The sequence below is a fragment of the Pleurodeles waltl genome, unplaced genomic scaffold (genome assembly GCF_031143425.1).
Source record: "Pleurodeles waltl isolate 20211129_DDA unplaced genomic scaffold, aPleWal1.hap1.20221129 scaffold_72, whole genome shotgun sequence".
Classification (NCBI taxonomy): domain Eukaryota; kingdom Metazoa; phylum Chordata; class Amphibia; order Caudata; family Salamandridae; genus Pleurodeles; species Pleurodeles waltl.
In genome coordinates this window covers 2,732,407-2,754,421 of record NW_027150393.1, presented here as the reverse complement: position 1 = coordinate 2,754,421, position 22,015 = coordinate 2,732,407, and the positions used below count along the sequence as shown (strand labels likewise).

General features: G+C 48.6%; 6 non-coding genes across 6 annotated transcripts; all 6 read left to right on the top strand.

Moving 5' to 3' along the window:
- Positions 1–74: 74 nt before the first annotated feature.
- On the top strand, positions 75–146 carry TRNAP-AGG (transfer RNA proline (anticodon AGG)). The gene has a single exon. It is a non-coding gene; the product is annotated as a tRNA-Pro (tRNA).
- Positions 147–3,647: 3,501 nt separating this feature from the next.
- Positions 3,648–3,719, top strand: TRNAP-AGG (transfer RNA proline (anticodon AGG)). Its single transcript has one exon. It is a non-coding gene; the product is annotated as a tRNA-Pro (tRNA).
- Positions 3,720–7,220: 3,501 nt separating this feature from the next.
- Positions 7,221–7,292, top strand: TRNAP-AGG (transfer RNA proline (anticodon AGG)). The gene has a single exon. It is a non-coding gene; the product is annotated as a tRNA-Pro (tRNA).
- Positions 7,293–10,794: 3,502 nt separating this feature from the next.
- TRNAP-AGG (transfer RNA proline (anticodon AGG)) lies at positions 10,795–10,866 on the top strand. The gene has a single exon. It is a non-coding gene; the product is annotated as a tRNA-Pro (tRNA).
- Positions 10,867–14,368: 3,502 nt separating this feature from the next.
- TRNAP-AGG (transfer RNA proline (anticodon AGG)) lies at positions 14,369–14,440 on the top strand. The gene has a single exon. It is a non-coding gene; the product is annotated as a tRNA-Pro (tRNA).
- A 3,511-nt stretch (positions 14,441–17,951) lies between these two features.
- TRNAP-AGG (transfer RNA proline (anticodon AGG)) lies at positions 17,952–18,023 on the top strand. Its single transcript has one exon. It is a non-coding gene; the product is annotated as a tRNA-Pro (tRNA).
- The last annotated feature ends 3,992 nt before the right edge of the window (positions 18,024–22,015 follow it).

The window sequence follows — 22,015 nt, the reverse complement described above, 5'->3', positions numbered from 1 at the left end:
CTTTGGGATGTAGTCTCCCACTCTCTGTCACCAATCCTCCGAGCAGGGTCGGAGCCGTTGCATTTCTGTGCCCAGGCTCGTTGGTCTAGGGGTATGATTCTCGCTTAGGGTGCAAGAGGTCCCGGGTTCAAATCCCGGACGAGCCCATTTTAGCAGAAAACAATCAAATCCTGCTCAAAATACACAACCCCTCAACATTTCTCATTTTACTCGAAGCATTGTTGCGCAAAACATATTTTTTGCCTCAGGCGAAAAATGGATTACAATGCCTTGGCTTCCTTCCTGCTTGCTCTCAGTGCGCCCTGTGTGATGATTTCACAGGCTCTCCTTCCTGGCATTTAGGCATCAGATATTTGTCTGTCTCTGCCCGCAGCTATGGGATTTTTCAGGACGTCTGAGTGTATGCATGCTGGCCGACACCGCTGCAATTTTCACACTTACCCCTCGCATTCCGAGCAACTGCTGATAAAGTATAGAGGAAATCGTGCAAACATATGAGGGGAACTGTGCTCCTTCAGTCAAATCAGCAAGCTTGTTTCTGTAGTGTAGTGGTTATCACGTTCGCCTCACACGCGAAAAGTCCCCGGTTTGAGACCGGGCAGAAACACTTGGCAGCAGCAGCTTTTGTGTTTGCTCCCTAAAACCTCAGTCTCTCTCAATGCACACTTAGACAGAAATGACCTTTAAAAACTTGTGACCTGTGTAAAACGTGCTTTACTATTGCAGGACGCTAAAAAGTTATCTGCATCCCTCGGTGGTCGTGCATGTGCATTGTTTCTTGTTCTGTTTTTTTTTTTTTTTCTTGGCCATGTTATATTGTGGGGCCTTTAAAGCTGTGACTTTGATAGGAACATTGCAAGCGGCAAAATCAACAAGTGCAGACTGAAGAGTCCGACCTGCATACTGTTTTGGCTGTCAGGATGGCCGAGTGGTCTAAGGCGCCAGACTCAAGAGAGCTTGATCTTCAGTGAAGCTGAGCCTTCTGGTCTCTTCATGGAGGCGTGGGTTCAAATCCCACTTCTGACAGGTGTATTTTCTTCCCTTAAATCTTGCTCTGCTTGCAGAGCCAGCTCCTCACACCACTATCTTTGGAAGCTGCTGTGGCATGTGAGGAGAAATCCACCAACCCATCGGCTGGGCCCTCAATCAAAATTCTGTGTATTACTGGAAGGGGCGTCTCAGGCACACCTTCTGTTAGAGCTGCACTTTATGACAGTAACTACCATGCTGGTTTCTACTTAAGCAGTTGATTCTATCGTTTGAAGTGAGGCTCTCCTGCCACCTTTTGGGCAAAGAAGACTCTGCCCCTGCAACAACACAGGCAGATAAGCTCAAACTAGGTTTCTTGGTTAGGTGGGCGGAGCATATTGGCAATGGTGCCTCCTCGTGACTTGCAATTTACATGAAGAAGACAGAGAGGCAGCTGGGAGTAGGCAGTACCCATGAACCCCTGAACACTGTCTTGCGACTAGCACACAATTCTGAAATGAGGCGGGGGAAAGGAGGTGATTTCCCCATCAAGGGCCATTCCGGGAAATCAGCCACCCTGCGTCTCCCAGGTGAGTGTTTCAGGCCTATGAGCCACTAATATAAATCTCGCCTGATCGAGCCCTGACCGAGCAAGTGTGCTTGAATCCAAGAGGCATGCTCCTCTGGCTCAAGAGCTAGCAGGCCCTTCAGTGCTTCTGGTTGGGAAATCTAAGGTGCAAGGGTCCATGACTAGCAGCGGGTTACAACTACCAGAAAGGGTCTGCTTTTCACATCAGTCCCCTAGTTCAGCTCACTGGCACAGGGCATTTTGACTACCTCTTGCCTTGCTAGAGACAAACAAAAAATCCTTGACAGAAAACATCAATTGCTATGGCACGCTTAGAGAGAGAGAGCCTCCAAATGGCCCTGCTTTTCTGAAAGACGCTTCAGAAGATGTTTCAAATGACTATGCAGCGGCAGTCTAGTTGGTATAGGGGTATGATTCTCGCTTCGGGTGTGAGAGGACCTCGGTTCAAATCCCAGACAAACCCCTACCTTTATAGGTTCAGTCTGTGTTTTAAACAGGAGTATTTCTGCTTTTCACTCTTGTAAGATGTCATGTTGCAATGCAATACATGCTTTATACTGGCGTCGAGACGGTTCAGCATCATGAAGGTATGCGAGATTTCTTTGCAACTGCTTTTCTGTGCTGGAGCAGCAGTGCTCGTAGGAACATTAAATGCACAGTGCTTCTCCATGGTAATTTCGGGTCCAGTTCTGAAATCACCTCTTGGAATGAAAGTGATCCCAGTTCCTTTCTTCCAAGGGAAGAGATTGTGTTCCGGAAGGCTCAGCTTTGAGCGTCATGAACATTGGCCCTCATCCTTGCATCCCAGTCCAATGCATAGCCACATAAAGCAAGCAGGTGTGTCTGTTTCCATAGTGTGGTGGTTCCAGTACAATGCATAGCCACATGAAGCAAGCCGGCAAGTGTGTCTGCTTGTGTAGTGTAGTGGTTATCATGCGCACCTCACAAGCGAAAGGTCCCTGGTTCGAGTCGCTGGGCTTTTTCACAGTATTTGCATTTCCTGCCTCACCTGACAGGCAAGCTGAGATAAAAGAGACTGTGTCTATCCCTCACCATCGTGAGGTACTACGCTCCTGGGGCATCTGTCACAGCTCACCAAGAGGAGTTGCGCCAGCTTACGGCAGTCAGTTGCTCACTGTTTGACCTTTGCAATGAAGCCTGAGCCTACAGCATTCAAGCCAGCCAAGGAAGGAAGGTACGAGAGCGAAAATAGCTTTCCTGCCCTCACCAAGAACACACACCTTGAGCAAATAAAGTGCCAGACTTACAAGGCCCTATCGCCACCGGAGCATCACTTTTAGTGACGCCCCGGTGGCACTATGCACTGCGCGGTATTTACAAGATGGCGTTCAGCCACTTTTTGTGGCTTAACACCACCTTGTAAATACGGCCCCTTAGCACGCAGCGCGTTCCCTGGAAGGGGCGTGCAATGGGTGTTGTTGGGAGTGTGCCACAGCAACACCATAGCATTTTGATGCTGCTCCAGATTTAGGAGTTGGCGTAAATCTGCGTCAGCGCCAAAATCCAACGCCATCCCAGGGGTGTCGTTAGAGTGGCGCACTGAGGAGAAATGTTTTCATTTCTCCTTGTTTTTGCTCTTTCTATGTGTGATGCATTCTGCAGCACACATAGAAGTAAGAGCAAATCACCATTGAAGATTTTTTTTTGGGGCAGGAAGGTTTCCCTTCCTGCACAAAAACAATTTCCCCCTCAACGCAGTCATCCTTGTACCATGGTGCAAGAACGGCTGCGTTGGCGCTCAGCAGCTAATTTAGAGCTGGCGCAGGGGGAAGCACAGGGGTGCGCTGTATTCTACTAAATACGGCGCTTTCCTGCATTTTGAAAATGACGGCTCGTGGGGCTTGCAAATTTGGCACAGCGTCGCGCTTAGTCATTTTCTTGTAAATCTGGGCCAAAATGTCTAAAGGATAGAGGCTTTTTATGTCATGTTCGATGAAGACCATGCAAATGACTCTAGTCGTACTGCAAAAGAGAGCACCATGTGCAGTTTCTTGCTTTGGGATGTAGTCTCCCACTCTCTGTCACCAATCCTCCGAGCAGGGTCGGAGCCGTTGCATTTCTGTGCCCAGGCTCGTTGGTCTAGTGGTATGATTCTCGCTTAGGGTGCGAGAGGTCCCGGGTTCAAATCCCGGACGAGCCCATTTTAGCGGAAAACAATCAAATCCTGCTCAAAATACACAACCCCTCAACATTTCTCATTTTACTCGAAGCATTGTTGCGCAAAACATATTTTTTGCCTCAGGCGAAAAATGGATTACAATGCCTTGGCTTCCTTCCTGCTTGCTCTCAGTGCGCCCTGTGTGATGATTTCACAGGCTCTCCTTCCTGGCATTTAGGCATCAGATATTTGTCTGTCTCTGCCCGCAGCTATGGGATTTTTCAGGACGTCTGAGTGTATGCATGCTGGCCGACACCGCTGCAATTTTCACACTTACCCCTCGCATTCCGAGCAACTGCTGATAAAGTATAGAGGAAATCGTGCAAACATATGAGGGGAACTGTGCTCCTTCAGTCAAATCAGCAAGCTTGTTTCTGTAGTGTAGTGGTTATCACGTTTGCCTCACACGCGAAAAGTCCCCGGTTTGAGACCGGGCAGAAACACTTGGCAGCAGCATCTTTTGTGTTTGCTCCCTAAAACCTCAGTCTCTCTCAATGCACACTTAGACAGAAATGACCTTTAAAAACTTGTGACCTGTGTAAAACGTGCTTTACTATTGCAGGACGCTAAAAAGTTATCTGCATCCCTCGGTGGTCGTGCATGTGCATTGTTTCTTGTTCTGTTTTTTTTTTTTTTTCTTGGCCATGTTATATTGTGGGGCCTTTAAAGCTGTGACTTTGATAGGAACATTGCAAGCGGCAAAATCAACAAGTGCAGACTGAAGAGTCCGACCTGCACACTGTTTTGGCTGTCAGGATGGCCGAGTGGTCTAAGGCGCCAGACTCAAGAGAGCTTGATCTTCAGTGAAGCTGAGCCTTCTGGTCTCTTCATGGAGGCGTGGGTTCAAATCCCACTTCTGACAGGTGTATTTTCTTCCCTTAAATCTTGCTCTGCTTGCAGAGCCAGCTCCTCACACCACTATCTTTGGAAGCTGCTGTGGCATGTGAGGAGAAATCCACCAACCCATCGGCTGGGCCCTCAATCAAAATTCTGTGTATTACTGGAAGGGGCGTCTCAGGCACACCTTCTGTTAGAGCTGCACTTTATGACAGTAACTACCATGCTGGTTTCTACTTAAGCAGTTGATTCTATCGTTTGAAGTGAGGCTCTCCTGCCACCTTTTGGGCAAAGAAGACTCTGCCCCTGCAACAACACAGGCAGACAAGCTCAAACTAGGTTTCTTGGTTAGGTGGGCGGAGCATATTGGCAATGGTGCCTCCTCGTGACTTGCAATTTACATGAAGAAGACAGAGAGGCAGCTGGGAGTAGGCAGTACCCATGAACCCCTGAACACTGTCTTGCGACTAGCACACAATTCTGAAATGAGGCGGGGGAAAGGAGGTGATTTCCCCATCAAGGGCCATTCCGGGAAATCAGCCACCCTGCGTCTCCCAGGTGAGTGTTTCAGGCCTATGAGCCACTAATATAAATCTCGCCTGATCGAGCCCTGACCGAGCAAGTGTGCTTGAATCCAAGAGGCATGCTCCTCTGGCTCAATAGCTAGCAGGCCCTTCAGTGCTTCTGGTTGGGAAATCTAAGGTGCAAGGGTCCATGACTAGCAGCGGGTTACAACTACCAGAAAGGGTCTGCTTTTCACATCAGTCCCCTAGTTCAGCTCACTGGCACAGGGCATTTTGACTACCTCTTGCCTTGCTAGAGACAAACAAAAAATCCTTGACAGAAAACATCAATTGCTATGGCACGCTTAGAGAGAGAGAGCCTCCAAATGGCCCTGCTTTTCTGAAAGACGCTTCAGAAGATGTTTCAAATGACTATGCAGCGGCAGTCTAGTTGGTATAGGGGTATGATTCTCGCTTCGGGTGTGAGAGGACCTCGGTTCAAATCCCAGACAAACCCCTACCTTTATAGGTTCAGTCTGTGTTTTAAACAGGAGTATTTCTGCTTTTCACTCTTGTAAGATGTCATGTTGCAATGCAATACATGCTTTATACTGGCGTCGAGACGGTTCAGCATCATGAAGGTATGCGAGATTTCTTTGCAACTGCTTTTCTGTGCTGGAGCAGCAGTGCTCGTAGGAACATTAAATGCACAGTGCTTCTCCATGGTAATTTCGGGTCCAGTTCTGAAATCACCTCTTGGAATGAAAGTGATCCCAGTTCCTTTCTTCCAAGGGAAGAGATTGTGTTCCGGAAGGCTCAGCTTTGAGCGTCATGAACATTGGCCCTCATCCTTGCATCCCAGTCCAATGCATAGCCACATAAAGCAAGCAGGTGTGTCTGTTTCCATAGTGTGGTGGTTCCAGTACAATGCATAGCCACATGAAGCAAGCCGGCAAGTGTGTCTGCTTGTGTAGTGTAGTGGTTATCATGCGCACCTCACAAGCGAAAGGTCCCTGGTTCGAGTCGCTGGGCTTTTTCACAGTATTTGCATTTCCTGCCTCACCTGACAGGCAAGCTGAGATAAAAGAGACTGTGTCTATCCCTCACCATCGTGAGGTACTACGCTCCTGGGGCATCTGTCACAGCTCACCAAGAGGAGTTGCGCCAGCTTACGGCAGTCAGTTGCTCACTGTTTGACCTTTGCAATGAAGCCTGAGCCTATAGCATTCAAGCCAGCCAAGGAAGGAAGGTACGAGAGCGAAAATAGCTTTCCTGCCCTCACCAAGAACACACACCTTGAGCAAATAAAGTGCCAGACTTACAAGGCCCTATCGCCACCGGAGCATCACTTTTAGTGACGCCCCGGTGGCACTATGCACTGCGCGGTATTTACAAGATGGCGTTCAGCCACTTTTTGTGGCTTAACACCACCTTGTAAATACGGCCCCTTAGCACGCAGCGCGTTCCCTGGAAGGGGCGTGCAATGGGTGTTGTTGGGAGTGTGCCACAGCAACACCATAGCATTTTGATGCTGCTCCAGATTTAGGAGTTGGCGTAAATCTGCGTCAGCGCCAAAATCCAACGCCATCCCAGGGGTGTCGTTAGAGTGGCGCACTGAGGAGAAATGTTTTCATTTCTCCTTGTTTTTGCTCTTTCTATGTGTGATGCATTCTGCAGCACACATAGAAGTAAGAGCAAATCACCATTGAAGATTTTTTTTTGGGGCAGGAAGGTTTCCCTTCCTGCACAAAAACAATTTCCCCCTCAACGCAGTCATCCTTGTACCATGGTGCAAGAACGGCTGCGTTGGCGCTCAGCAGCTAATTTAGAGCTGGCGCAGGGGGAAGCACAGGGGTGCGCTGTATTCTACTAAATACGGCGCTTTCCTGCATTTTGAAAATGACGGCTCGTGGGGCTTGCAAATTTGGCACAGCGTCGCGCTTAGTCATTTTCTTGTAAATCTGGGCCAAAATGTCTAAAGGATAGAGGCTTTTTATGTCATGTTCGATGAAGACCATGCAAATGACTCTAGTCGTACTGCAAAAGAGAGCACCATGTGCAGTTTCTTGCTTTGGGATGTAGTCTCCCACTCTCTGTCACCAATCCTCCGAGCAGGGTCGGAGCCGTTGCATTTCTGTGCCCAGGCTCGTTGGTCTAGTGGTATGATTCTCGCTTAGGGTGCGAGAGGTCCCGGGTTCAAATCCCGGACGAGCCCATTTTAGCGGAAAACAATCAAATCCTGCTCAAAATACACAACCCCTCAACATTTCTCATTTTACTCGAAGCATTGTTGCGCAAAACATATTTTTTGCCTCAGGCGAAAAATGGATTACAATGCCTTGGCTTCCTTCCTGCTTGCTCTCAGTGCGCCCTGTGTGATGATTTCACAGGCTCTCCTTCCTGGCATTTAGGCATCAGATATTTGTCTGTCTCTGCCCGCAGCTATGGGATTTTTCAGGACGTCTGAGTGTATGCATGCTGGCCGACACCGCTGCAATTTTCACACTTACCCCTCGCATTCCGAGCAACTGCTGATAAAGTATAGAGGAAATCGTGCAAACATATGAGGGGAACTGTGCTCCTTCAGTCAAATCAGCAAGCTTGTTTCTGTAGTGTAGTGGTTATCACGTTCGCCTCACACGCGAAAAGTCCCCGGTTTGAGACCGGGCAGAAACACTTGGCAGCAGCATCTTTTGTGTTTGCTCCCTAAAACCTCAGTCTCTCTCAATGCACACTTAGACAGAAATGACCTTTAAAAACTTGTGACCTGTGTAAAACGTGCTTTACTATTGCAGGACGCTAAAAAGTTATCTGCATCCCTCGGTGGTCGTGCATGTGCATTGTTTCTTGTTCTGTTTTTTTTTTTTTTTCTTGGCCATGTTATATTGTGGGGCCTTTAAAGCTGTGACTTTGATAGGAACATTGCAAGCGGCAAAATCAACAAGTGCAGACTGAAGAGTCCGACCTGCACACTGTTTTGGCTGTCAGGATGGCCGAGTGGTCTAAGGCGCCAGACTCAAGAGAGCTTGATCTTCAGTGAAGCTGAGCCTTCTGGTCTCTTCATGGAGGCGTGGGTTCAAATCCCACTTCTGACAGGTGTATTTTCTTCCCTTAAATCTTGCTCTGCTTGCAGAGCCAGCTCCTCAGACCACTATCTTTGGAAGCTCCTGTGGCATGTGAGGAGAAATCCACCAACCCATCGGCTGGGCCCTCAATCAAAATTCTGTGTATTACTGGAAGGGGCGTCTCAGGCACACCTTCTGTTAGAGCTGCACTTTATGACAGTAACTACCATGCTGGTTTCTACTTAAGCAGTTGATTCTATCGTTTGAAGTGAGGCTCTCCTGCCACCTTTTGGGCAAAGAAGACTCTGCCCCTGCAACAACACAGGCAGACAAGCTCAAACTAGGTTTCTTGGTTAGGTGGGCGGAGCATATTGGCAATGGTGCCTCCTCGTGACTTGCAATTTACATGAAGAAGACAGAGAGGCAGCTGGGAGTAGGCAGTACCCATGAACCCCTGAACACTGTCTTGCGACTAGCACACAATTCTGAAATGAGGCGGGGGAAAGGAGGTGATTTCCCCATCAAGGGCCATTCCGGGAAATCAGCCACCCTGCGTCTCCCAGGTGAGTGTTTCAGGCCTATGAGCCACTAATATAAATCTCGCCTGATCGAGCGCTGACCGAGCAAGTGTGCTTGAATCCAAGAGGCATGCTCCTCTGGCTCAAGAGCTAGCAGGCCCTTCAGTGCTTCTGGTTGGGAAATCTAAGGTGCAAGGGTCCATGACTAGCAGCGGGTTACAACTACCAGAAAGGGTCTGCTTTTCACATCAGTCCCCTAGTTCAGCTCACTGGCACAGGGCATTTTGACTACCTCTTGCCTTGCTAGAGACAAACAAAAAATCCTTGACAGAAAACATCAATTGCTATGGCACGCTTAGAGAGAGAGAGCCTCCAAATGGCCCTGCTTTTCTGAAAGACGCTTCAGAAGATGTTTCAAATGACTATGCAGCGGCAGTCTAGTTGGTATAGGGGTATGATTCTCGCTTCGGGTGTGAGAGGACCTCGGTTCAAATCCCAGACAAACCCCTACCTTTAGAGGTTCAGTCTGTGTTTTAAACAGGAGTATTTCTGCTTTTCACTCTTGTAAGATGTCATGTTGCAATGCAATACATGCTTTATACTGGCGTCGAGACGGTTCAGCATCATGAAGGTATGCGAGATTTCTTTGCAACTGCTTTTCTGTGCTGGAGCAGCAGTGCTCGTAGGAACATTAAATGCACAGTGCTTCTCCATGGTAATTTCGGGTCCAGTTCTGAAATCACCTCTTGGAATGAAAGTGATCCCAGTTCCTTTCTTCCAAGGGAAGAGATTGTGTTCCGGAAGGCTCAGCTTTGAGCGTCATGAACATTGGCCCTCATCCTTGCATCCCAGTCCAATGCATAGCCACATAAAGCAAGCAGGTGTGTCTGTTTCCATAGTGTGGTGGTTCCAGTACAATGCATAGCCACATGAAGCAAGACGGCAAGTGTGTCTGCTTGTGTAGTGTAGTGGTTATCATGCGCACCTCACATGCGAAAGGTCCCTGGTTCGAGTCGCTGGGCTTTTTCACAGTATTTGCATTTCCTGCCTCACCTGACAGGCAAGCTGAGATAAAAGAGACTGTGTCTATCCCTCACCATCGTGAGGTACTACGCTCCTGGGGCATCTGTCACAGCTCACCAAGAGGAGTTGCGCCAGCTTACGGCAGTCAGTTGCTCACTGTTTGACCTTTGCAATGAAGCCTGAGCCTACAGCATTCAAGCCAGCCAAGGAAGGAAGGTACGAGAGCGAAAATAGCTTTCCTGCCCTCACCAAGAATACACACCTTGAGCAAATAAAGTGCCAGACTTACAAGGCCCTATCGCCACCGGAGCATCACTTTTAGTGACGCCTCCGGTGGCACTATGCACTGCGCGGTATTTACAAGATGGCGTTCAGCCACTTTTTGTGGCTTAACACCACCTTGTAAATACGGCCCCTTAGCACGCAGCGCGTTCCCTGGAAGGGGCGTGCAATGGGTGTTGTTGGGAGTGTGCCACAGCAACACCATAGCATTTTGATGCTGCTCCAGATTTAGGAGTTGGCGTAAATCTGCGTCAGCGCCAAAATCCAACGCCATCCCAGGGGTGTCGTTAGAGTGGCGCACTGAGGAGAAATGTTTTCATTTCTCCTTGTTTTTGCTCTTTCTATGTGTGATGCATTCTGCAGCACACATAGAAGTAAGAGCAAATCACCATTGAAGATTTTTTTTTGGGGCAGGAAGGTTTCCCTTCCTGCACAAAAACAATTTCCCCCTCAACGCAGTCATCCTTGTACCATGGTGCAAGAACGGCTGCGTTGGCGCTCAGCAGCTAATTTAGAGCTGGCGCAGGGGGAAGCACAGGGGTGCGCTGTATTCTACTAAATACGGCGCTTTCCTGCATTTTGAAAATGACGGCACGTGGGGCTTGCAAATTTGGCACAGCGTCGCGCTTAGTCATTTTCTTGTAAATCTGGGCCAAAATGTCTAAAGGATAGAGGCTTTTTATGTCATGTTCGATGAAGACCATGCAAATGACTCTAGTCGTACTGCAAAAGAGAGCACCATGTGCAGTTTCTTGCTTTGGGATGTAGTCTCCCACTCTCTGTCACCAATCCTCCGAGCAGGGTCGGAGCCGTTGCATTTCTGTGCCCAGGCTCGTTGGTCTAGGGGTATGATTCTCGCTTAGGGTGCGAGAGGTCCCGGGTTCAAATCCCGGACGAGCCCATTTTAGCGGAAAACAATCAAATCCTGCTCAAAATACACAACCCCTCAACATTTCTCATTTTACTCGAAGCATTGTTGCGCAAAACATATTTTTTGCCTCAGGCGAAAAATGGATTACAATGCCTTGGCTTCCTTCCTGCTTGCTCTCAGTGCGCCCTGTGTGATGATTTCACAGGCTCTCCTTCCTGGCATTTAGGCATCAGATATTTGTCTGTCTCTGCCCGCAGCTATGGGATTTTTCAGGACGTCTGAGTGTATGCATGCTGGCCGACACCGCTGCAATTTTCACACTTACCCCTCGCATTCCGAGCAACTGCTGATAAAGTATAGAGGAAATCGTGCAAACATATGAGGGGAACTGTGCTCCTTCAGTCAAATCAGCAAGCTTGTTTCTGTAGTGTAGTGGTTATCACGTTCGCCTCACACGCGAAAAGTCCCCGGTTTGAGACCGGGCAGAACCACTTGGCAGCAGCAGCTTTTGTGTTTGCTCCCTAAAACCTCAGTCTCTCTCAATGCACACTTAGACAGAAATGACCTTTAAAAACTTGTGACCTGTGTAAAACGTGCTTTACTATTGCAGGACGCTAAAAAGTTATCTGCATCCCTCGGTGGTCGTGCATGTGCATTGTTTCTTGTTCTGTTTTTTTTTTTTTTTCTTGGCCATGTTATATTGTGGGGCCTTTAAAGCTGTGACTTTGATAGGAACATTGCAAGCGGCAAAATCAACAAGTGCAGACTGAAGAGTCCGACCTGCACACTGTTTTGGCTGTCAGGATGGCCGAGTGGTCTAAGGCGCCAGACTCAAGAGAGCTTGATCTTCAGTGAAGCTGAGCCTTCTGGTCTCTTCATGGAGGCGTGGGTTCAAATCCCACTTCTGACAGGTGTATTTTCTTCCCTTAAATCTTGCTCTGCTTGCAGAGCCAGCTCCTCAGACCACTATCTTTGGAAGCTGCTGTGGCATGTGAGGAGAAATCCACCAACCCATCGGCTGGGCCCTCAATCAAAATTCTGTGTATTACTGGAAGGGGCGTCTCAGGCACACCTTCTGTTAGAGCTGCACTTTATGACAGTAACTACCATGCTGGTTTCTACTTAAGCAGTTGATTCTATCGTTTGAAGTGAGGCTCTCCTGCCACCTTTTGGGCAAAGAAGACTCTGCCCCTGCAACAACACAGGCAGACAAGCTCAAACTAGGTTTCTTGGTTAGGTGGCCGGAGCATATTGGCAATGGTGCCTCCTCGTGACTTGCAATTTACATGAAGAAGACAGAGAGGCAGCTGGGAGTAGGCAGTACCCATGAACCCCTGAACACTGTCTTGCGACTAGCACACAATTCTGAAATGAGGCGGGGGAAAGGAGGTGATTTCCCCATCAAGGGCCATTCCGGGAAATCAGCCACCCTGCGTCTCCCAGGTGAGTGTTTCAGGCCTATGAGCCACTAATATAAATCTCGCCTGATCGAGCCCTGACCGAGCAAGTGTGCTTGAATCCAAGAGGCATGCTCCTCTGGCTCAAGAGCTAGCAGGCCCTTCAGTGCTTCTGGTTGGGAAATCTAAGGTGCAAGGGTCCATGACTAGCAGCGGGTTACAACTACCAGAAAGGGTCTGCTTTTCACATCAGTCCCCTAGTTCAGCTCACTGGCACAGGGCATTTTGACTACCTCTTGCCTTGCTAGAGACAAACAAAAAATCCTTGACAGAAAACATCAATTGCTATGGCACGCTTAGAGAGAGAGAGCCTCCAAATGGCCCTGCTTTTCTGAAAGACGCTTCAGAAGATGTTTCAAATGACTATGCAGCGGCAGTCTAGTTGGTATAGGGGTATGATTCTCGCTTCGGGTGTGAGAGGACCTCGGTTCAAATCCCAGACAAACCCCTACCTTTAGAGGTTCAGTCTGTGTTTTAAACAGGAGTATTTCTGCTTTTCACTCTTGTAAGATGTCATGTTGCAATGCAATACATGCTTTATACTGGCGTCGAGACGGTTCAGCATCATGAAGGTATGCGAGATTTCTTTGCAACTGCTTTTCTGTGCTGGAGCAGCAGTGCTCGTAGGAACATTAAATGCACAGTGCTTCTCCATGGTAATTTCGGGTCCAGTTCTGAAATCACCTCTTGGAATGAAAGTGATCCCAGTTCCTTTCTTCCAAGGGAAGAGATTGTGTTCCGGAAGGCTCAGCTTTGAGCGTCATGAACATTGGCCCTCATCCTTGCATCCCAGTCCAATGCATAGCCACATAAAGCAAGCAGGTGTGTCTGTTTCCATAGTGTGGTGGTTCCAGTACAATGCATAGCCACATGAAGCAAGCCGGAAAGTGTGTCTGCTTGTGTAGTGTAGTGGTTATCATGCGCACCTCACATGCGAAAGGTCCCTGGTTCGAGTCGCTGGGCTTTTTCACAGTATTTGCATTTCCTGCCTCACCTGACAGGCAAGCTGAGATAAAAGAGACTGTGTCTATCCCTCACCATCGTGAGGTACTACGCTCCTGGGGCATCTGTCACAGCTCACCAAGAGGAGTTGCGCCAGCTTACGGCAGTCAGTTGCTCACTGTTTGACCTTTGCAATGAAGCCTGAGCCTACAGCATTCAAGCCAGCCAAGGAAGGAAGGTACGAGAGCGAAAATAGCTTTCCTGCCCTCACCAAGAACACACACCTTGAGCAAATAAAGTGCCAGACTTACAAGGCCCTATCGCCACCGGAGCATCACTTTTAGTGACGCCTCCGGTGGCACTATGCACTGCGCGGTATTTACAAGATGGCGTTCAGCCACTTTTTGTGGCTTAACACCACCTTGTAAATACGGCCGCTTAGCACGCAGCGCGTTCCCTGGAAGGGGCGTGCAATGGGTGTTGTTGGGAGTGTGCCACAGCAACACCATAGCATTTTGATGCTGCTCCAGATTTAGGAGTTGGCGTAAATCTGCGTCAGCGCCAAAATCCAACGCCATCCCAGGGGTGTCGTTAGAGAGGCGCACTGAGGAGAAATGTTTTCATTTCTCCTTGTTTTTGCTCTTTCTATGTGTGATGCATTCTGCAGCACACATAGAAGTAAGAGCAAATCACCATTGAAGATTTTTTTTGGGGGCAGGAAGGTTTCCCTTCCTGCACAAAAACAATTTCCCCCTCAACGCAGTCATCCTTGTACCATGGTGCAAGAACGGCTGCGTTGGCGCTCAGCAGCTAATTTAGAGCTGGCGCAGGGGGAAGCACAGGGGTGCGCTGTATTCTACTAAATACGGCGCTTTCCTGCATTTTGAAAATGACGGCACGTGGGGCTTGCAAATTTGGCACAGCGTCGCGCTTAGTCATTTTCTTGTAAATCTGGGCCAAAATGTCTAAAGGATAGAGGCTTTTTATGTCATGTTCGATGAAGACCATGCAAATGACTCTAGTCGTACTGCAAAAGAGAGCACCATGTGCAGTTTCTTGCTTTGGGATGTAGTCTCCCACTCTCTGTCACCAATCCTCCGAGCAGGGTCGGAGCCGTTGCATTTCTGTGCCCAGGCTCGTTGGTCTAGGGGTATGATTCTCGCTTAGGGTGCGAGAGGTCCCGGGTTCAAATCCCGGACGAGCCCATTTTAGCGGAAAACAATCAAATCCTGCTCAAAATACACAACCCCTCAACATTTCTCATTTTACTCGAAGCATTGTTGCGCAAAACATATTTTTTGCCTCAGGCGAAAAATGGATTACAATGCCTTGGCTTCCTTCCTGCTTGCTCTCAGTGCGCCCTGTGTGATGATTTCACAGGCTCTCCTTCCTGGCATTTAGGCATCAGATATTTGTCTGTCTCTGCCCGCAGCTATGGGATTTTTCAGGACGTCTGAGTGTATGCATGCTGGCCGACACCGCTGCAATTTTCACACTTACCCCTCGCATTCCGAGCAACTGCTGATAAAGTATAGAGGAAATCGTGCAAACATATGAGGGGAACTGTGCTCCTTCAGTCAAACCAGCAAGCTTGTTTCTGTAGTGTAGTGGTTATCACGTTTGCCTCACACGCGAAAAGTCCCCGGTTTGAGACCGGGCAGAAACACTTGGCAGCAGCAGCTTTTGTGTTTGCTCCCTAAAACCTCAGTCTCTCTCAATGCACACTTAGACAGAAATGACCTTTAAAAACTTGTGACCTGTGTAAAACGTGCTTTACTATTGCAGGACGCTAAAAAGTTATCTGCATCCCTCGGTGGTCGTGCATGTGCATTGTTTCTTGTTCTGTTTTTTTTTTTTTTTCTTGGCCATGTTATATTGTGGGGCCTTTAAAGCTGTGACTTTGATAGGAACATTGCAAGCGGCAAAATCAACAAGTGCAGACTGAAGAGTCCGACCTGCACACTGTTTTGGCTGTCAGGATGGCCGAGTGGTCTAAGGCGCCAGACTCAAGAGAGCTTGATCTTCAGTGAAGCTGAGCCTTCTGGTCTCTTCATGGAGGCGTGGGTTCAAATCCCACTTCTGACAGGTGTATTTTCTTCCCTTAAATCTTGCTCTGCTTGCAGAGCCAGCTCCTCAGACCACTATCTTTGGAAGCTGCTGTGGCATGTGAGGAGAAATCCACCAACCCATCGGCTGGGCCCTCAATCAAAATTCTGTGTATTACTGGAAGGGGCGTCTCAGGCACACCTTCTGTTAGAGCTGCACTTTATGACAGTAACTACCATGCTGGTTTCTACTTAAGCAGTTGATTCTATCGTTTGAAGTGAGGCTCTCCTGCCACCTTTTGGGCAAAGAAGACTCTGCCCCTGCAACAACACAGGCAGACAAGCTCAAACTAGGTTTCTTGGTTAGGTGGGCGGAGCATATTGGCAATGGTGCCTCCTCGTGACTTGCAATTTACATGAAGAAGACAGAGAGGCAGCTGGGAGTAGGCAGTACCCATGAACCCCTGAACACTGTCTTGCGACTAGCACACAATTCTGAAATGAGGCGGGGGAAAGGAGGTGATTTCCCCATCAAGGGCCATTCCGGGAAATCAGCCACCCTGCGTCTCCCAGGTGAGTGTTTCAGGCCTATGAGCCACTAATATAAATCTCGCCTGATCGAGCCTGATTGAGCGCTGACCGAGCAAGTGTGCTTGAATCCAAGAGGCATGCTCCTCTGGCTCAAGAGCTAGCAGGCCCTTCAGTGCTTCTGGTTGGGAAATCTAAGGTGCAAGGGTCCATGACTAGCAGCGGGTTACAACTACCAGAAAGGGTCTGCTTTTCACATCAGTCCCCTAGTTCAGCTCACTGGCACAGGGCATTTTGACTACCTCTTGCCTTGCTAGAGACAAACAAAAAATCCTTGACAGAAAACATCAATTGCTATGGCACGCTTAGAGAGAGAGAGCCTCCAAATGGCCCTGCTTTTCTGAAAGACGCTTCAGAAGATGTTTCAAATGACTATGCAGCGGCAGTCTAGTTGGTATAGGGGTATGATTCTCGCTTCGGGTGTGAGAGGACCTCGGTTCAAATCCCAGACAAACCCCTACCTTTATAGGTTCAGTCTGTGTTTTAAACAGGAGTATTTCTGCTTTTCACTCTTGTAAGATGTCATGTTGCAATGCAATACATGCTTTATACTGGCGTCGAGACGGTTCAGCATCATGAAGGTATGCGAGATTTCTTTGCAACTGCTTTTCTGTGCTGGAGCAGCAGTGCTCGTAGGAACATTAAATGCACAGTGCTTCTCCATGGTAATTTCGGGTCCAGTTCTGAAATCACCTCTTGGAATGAAAGTGATCCCAGTTCCTTTCTTCCAAGGGAAGAGATTGTGTTCCGGAAGGCTCAGCTTTGAGCGTCATGAACATTGGCCCTCATCCTTGCATCCCAGTCCAATGCATAGCCACATAAAGCAAGCAGGTGTGTCTGTTTCCATAGTGTGGTGGTTCCAGTACAATGCATAGCCACATGAAGCAAGCCGGCAAGTGTGTCTGCTTGTGTAGTGTAGTGGTTATCATGCGCACCTCACATGCGAAAGGTCCCTGGTTCGAGTCGCTGGGCTTTTTCACAGTATTTGCATTTCCTGCCTCACCTGACAGGCAAGCTGAGATAAAAGAGACTGTGTCTATCCCTCACCATCGTGAGGTACTACGCTCCTGGGGCATCTGTCACAGCTCACCAAGAGGAGTTGCGCCAGCTTACGGCAGTCAGTTGCTCACTGTTTGACCTTTGCAATGAAGCCTGAGCCTACAGCATTCAAGCCAGCCAAGGAAGGAAGGTACGAGAGCGAAAATAGCTTTCCTGCCCTCACCAAGAACACACACCTTGAGCAAATAAAGTGCCAGACTTACAAGGCCCTATCGCCACCGGAGCATCACTTTTAGTGACGCCCCGGTGGCACTATGCACTGCGCGGTATTTACAAGATGGCGTTCAGCCACTTTTTGTGGCTTAACACCACCTTGTAAATACGGCCCCTTAGCACGCAGCGCGTTCCCTGGAAGGGGCGTGCAATGGGTGTTGTTGGGAGTGTGCCACAGCAACACCATAGCATTTTGATGCTGCTCCAGATTTAGGAGTTGGCGTAAATCTGCGTCAGCGCCAAAATCCAACGCCATCCCAGGGGTGTCGTTAGAGTGGCGCACTGAGGAGAAATGTTTTCATTTCTCCTTGTTTTTGCTCTTGCTATGTGTGATGCATTCTGCAGCACACATAGAAGTAAGAGCAAATCACCATTGAAGATTTTTTTTTTGGGCAGGAAGGTGTCCCTTCCTGCACAAAAACAATTTCCCCCTCAACGCAGTCATCCTTGTACCATGGTGCAAGAACGGCTGCGTTGGCGCTCAGCAGGTAATTTAGAGCTGGCGCAGGGGGAAGCACAGGGGTGCGCTGTATTCTACTAAATACGGCGCTTTCCTGCATTTTGAAAATGACGGCACGTGGGGCTTGCAAATTTGGCACAGCGTCGCGCTTAGTCATTTTCTTGTAAATCTGGGCCAAAATGTCTAAAGGATAGAGGCTTTTTATGTCATGTTCGATGAAGACCATGCAAATGACTCTAGTCGTACTGCAAAAGAGAGCACCATGTGCAGTTTCTTGCTTTGGGATGTAGTCTCCCACTCTCTGTCACCAATCCTCCGAGCAGGGTCGGAGCCGTTGCATTTCTGTGCCCAGGCTCGTTGGTCTAGGGGTATGATTCTCGCTTAGGGTGCGAGAGGTCCCGGGTTCAAATCCCGGACGAGCCCATTTTAGCGGAAAACAATCAAATCCTGCTCAAAATACACAACCCCTCAACATTTCTCATTTTACTCGAAGCATTGTTGCGCAAAACATATTTTTTGCCTCAGGCGAAAAATGGATTACAATGCCTTGGCTTCCTTCCTGCTTGCTCTCAGTGCGCCCTGTGTGATGATTTCACAGGCTCTCCTTCCTGGCATTTAGGCATCAGATATTTGTCTGTCTCTGCCCGCAGCTATGGGATTTTTCAGGACGTCTGAGTGTATGCATGCTGGCCGACACCGCTGCAATTTTCACACTTACCCCTCGCATTCCGAGCAACTGCTGATAAAGTATAGAGGAAATCGTGCAAACATATGAGGGGAACTGTGCTCCTTCAGTCAAATCAGCAAGCTTGTTTCTGTAGTGTAGTGGTTATCACGTTCGCCTCACACGCGAAAAGTCCCCGGTTTGAGACCGGGCAGAAACACTTGGCAGCAGCAGCTTTTGTGTTTGCTCCCTAAAACCTCAGTCTCTCTCAATGCACACTTAGACAGAAATGACCTTTAAAAACTTGTGACCTGTGTAAAACGTGCTTTACTATTGCAGGACGCTAAAAAGTTATCTGCATCCCTCGGTGGTCGTGCATGTGCATTGTTTCTTGTTCTGTTTTTTTTTTTTTTTCTTGGCCATGTTATATTGTGGGGCCTTTAAAGCTGTGACTTTGATAGGAACATTGCAAGCGGCAAAATCAACAAGTGCAGACTGAAGAGTCCGACCTGCACACTGTTTTGGCTGTCAGGATGGCCGAGTGGTCTAAGGCGCCAGACTCAAGAGAGCTTGATCTTCAGTGAAGCTGAGCCTTCTGGTCTCTTCATGGAGGCGTGGGTTCAAATCCCACTTCTGACAGGTGTATTTTCTTCCCTTAAATCTTGCTCTGCTTGCAGAGCCAGCTCCTCACACCACTATCTTTGGAAGCTGCTGTGGCATGTGAGGAGAAATCCACCAACCCATCGGCTGGGCCCTCAATCAAAATTCTGTGTATTACTGGAAGGGGCGTCTCAGGCACACCTTCTGTTAGAGCTGCACTTTATGACAGTAACTACCATGCTGGTTTCTACTTAAGCAGTTGATTCTATCGTTTGAAGTGAGGCTCTCCTGCCACCTTTTGGGCAAAGAAGACTCTGCCCCTGCAACAACACAGGCAGACAAGCTCAAACTAGGTTTCTTGGTTAGGTGGGCGGAGCATATTGGCAATGGTGCCTCCTCGTGACTTGCAATTTACATGAAGAAGACAGAGAGGCAGCTGGGAGTAGGCAGTACCCATGAACCCCTGAACACTGTCTTGCGACTAGCACACAATTCTGAAATGAGGCGGGGGAAAGGAGGTGATTTCCCCATCAAGGGCCATTCCGGGAAATCAGCCACCCTGCGTCTCCCAGGTGAGTGTTTCAGGCCTATGAGCCACTAATATAAATCTCGCCTGATCGAGCCCTGACCGAGCAAGTGTGCTTGAATCCAAGAGGCATGCTCCTCTGGCTCAAGAGCTAGCAGGCCCTTCAGTGCTTCTGGTTGGGAAATCTAAGGTGCAAGGGTCCATGACTAGCAGCGGGTTACAACTACCAGAAAGGGTCTGCTTTTCACATCAGTCCCCTAGTTCAGCTCACTGGCACAGGGCATTTTGACTACCTCGTGCCTTGCTAGAGACAAACAAAAAATCCTTGACAGAAAACATCAATTGCTATGGCACGCTTAGAGAGAGAGAGCCTCCAAATGGCCCTGCTTTTCTGAAAGACGCTTCAGAAGATGTTTCAAATGACTATGCAGCGGCAGTCTAGTTGGTATAGGGGTATGATTCTCGCTTCGGGTGTGAGAGGACCTCGGTTCAAATCCCAGACAAACCCCTACCTTTATAGGTTCAGTCTGTGTTTTAAACAGGAGTATTTCTGCTTTTCACTCTTGTAAGATGTCATGTTGCAATGCAATACATGCTTTATACTGGCGTCGAGACGGTTCAGCATCATGAAGGTATGCGAGATTTCTTTGCAACTGCTTTTTCTGTGCTGGAGCAGCAGTGCTCGTAGGAACATTAAATGCACAGTGCTTCTCCATGGTAATTTCGGGGTCCAGTTCTGAAATCACCTCTTGGAATGAAAGTGATCCAGTTCCTTTCTTCCAAGGGAAGAGATTGTGTTCCGGAAGGCTCAGCTTTGAGCGTCATGAACATTGGCCCTCATCCTTGCATCCCAGTCCAATGCATAGCCACATAAAGCAAGCAGGTGTGTCTGTTTCCATAGTGTGGTGGTTCCAGTACAATGCATAGCCACATGAAGCAAGCCGGCAAGTGTGTCTGCTTGTGTAGTGTAGTGGTTATCATGCGCACCTCACAAGCGAAAGGTCCCTGGTTCGAGTCGCTGGGCTTTTTCACAGTATTTGCATTTCCTGCCTCACCTGACAGGCAAGCTGAGATAAAGAGACTGTGTCTATCCCTCACCATCGTGAGGTACTACGCTCCTGGGGCATCTGTCACAGCTCACCAAGAGGAGTTGCGCCAGCTTACGGCAGTCAGTTGCTCACTGTTTGACCTTTGCAATGAAGCCTGAGCCTACAGCATTCAAGCCAGCCAAGGAAGGAAGGTACGAGAGCGAAAATAGCTTTCCTGCCCTCACCAAGAACACACACCTTGAGCAAATAAAGTGCCAGACTTACAAGGCCCTATCGCCACCGGAGCATCACTTTTAGTGACGCCCCGGTGGCACTATGCACTGCGCGGTATTTACAAGATGGCGTTCAGCCACTTTTTGTGGCTTAACACCACCTTGTAAATACGGCCCCTTAGCACGCAGCGCGTTCCCTGGAAGGGGCGTGCAATGGGTGTTGTTGGGAGTGTGCCACAGCAACACCATAGCATTTTGATGCTGCTCAGATTTAGGAGTTGGCGTAAAATCGCGTCAGCGCCAAAAATCCAACGCCATCCCAGGGGTGTCGTTAGAGTGGCGCACTGAGGAGAAATGTTTTCATTTCTCCTTGTTTTTGCTCTTTCTATGTGTGATGCATTCTGCAGCACACATAGAAGTAAGAGCAAATCACCATTGAAGATTTTTTTTTGGGGCAGGAAGGTTTCCCTTCCTGCACAAAAACAATTTCCCCCTCAACGCAGTCATCCTTGTACCATGGTGCAAGAACGGCTGCGTTGGCGCTCAGCAGCTAATTTAGAGCTGGCGCAGGGGGAAGCACAGGGTGGTGCGCTGTATTCTACTAAATACGGCGCTTTCCTGCATTTTGAAAATGACGGCTCGTGGGGCTTGCAAATTTGGCACAGCGTCGCGCTTAGTCATTTTCTTGTAAATCTGGGCCAAAATGTCTAAAGGATAGAGGCTTTTTATGTCATGTTCGATGAAGACCATGCAAATGACTCTAGTCGTACTGCAAAAGAGAGCACCATGTGCAGTTTCTTGCTTTGGGATGTAGTCTCCCACTCTCTGTCACCAATCCTCCGAGCAGGGTCGGAGCCGTTGCATTTCTGTGCCCAGGCTCGTTGGTCTAGGGGTATGATTCTCGCTAAGGGTGCGAGAGGTCCCGGGTTCAAATCCCGGACGAGCCCATTTTAGCGGAAAACAATCAAATCCTGCTCAAAATACACAACCCCTCAACATTTCTCATTTACTCGAAGCATTGTTGCGCAAAACATATTTTTTGCCTCAGGCGGAAAAATGGATTACAATGCCTTGGCTTCCTTCCTGCTTGCTCTCAGTGCGCCCTGTGTGATGATTTCACAGGCTCTCCTTCCTGGCATTTAGGCATCAGATATTTGTCTGTCTCTGCCCGCAGCTATGGGATTTTTCAGGACGTCTGAGTGTATGGCATGCTGGCCGACACCGCTGCAATTTTCACACTTACCCCCTCGCATTCCGAGCAACTGCTGATAAAGTATAGAGGAAATCGTGCAAACATATGAGGGGAACTGTGCTCCTTCAGTCAAATCAGCAAGCTTGTTTCTGTAGTGTAGTGGTTATCACGT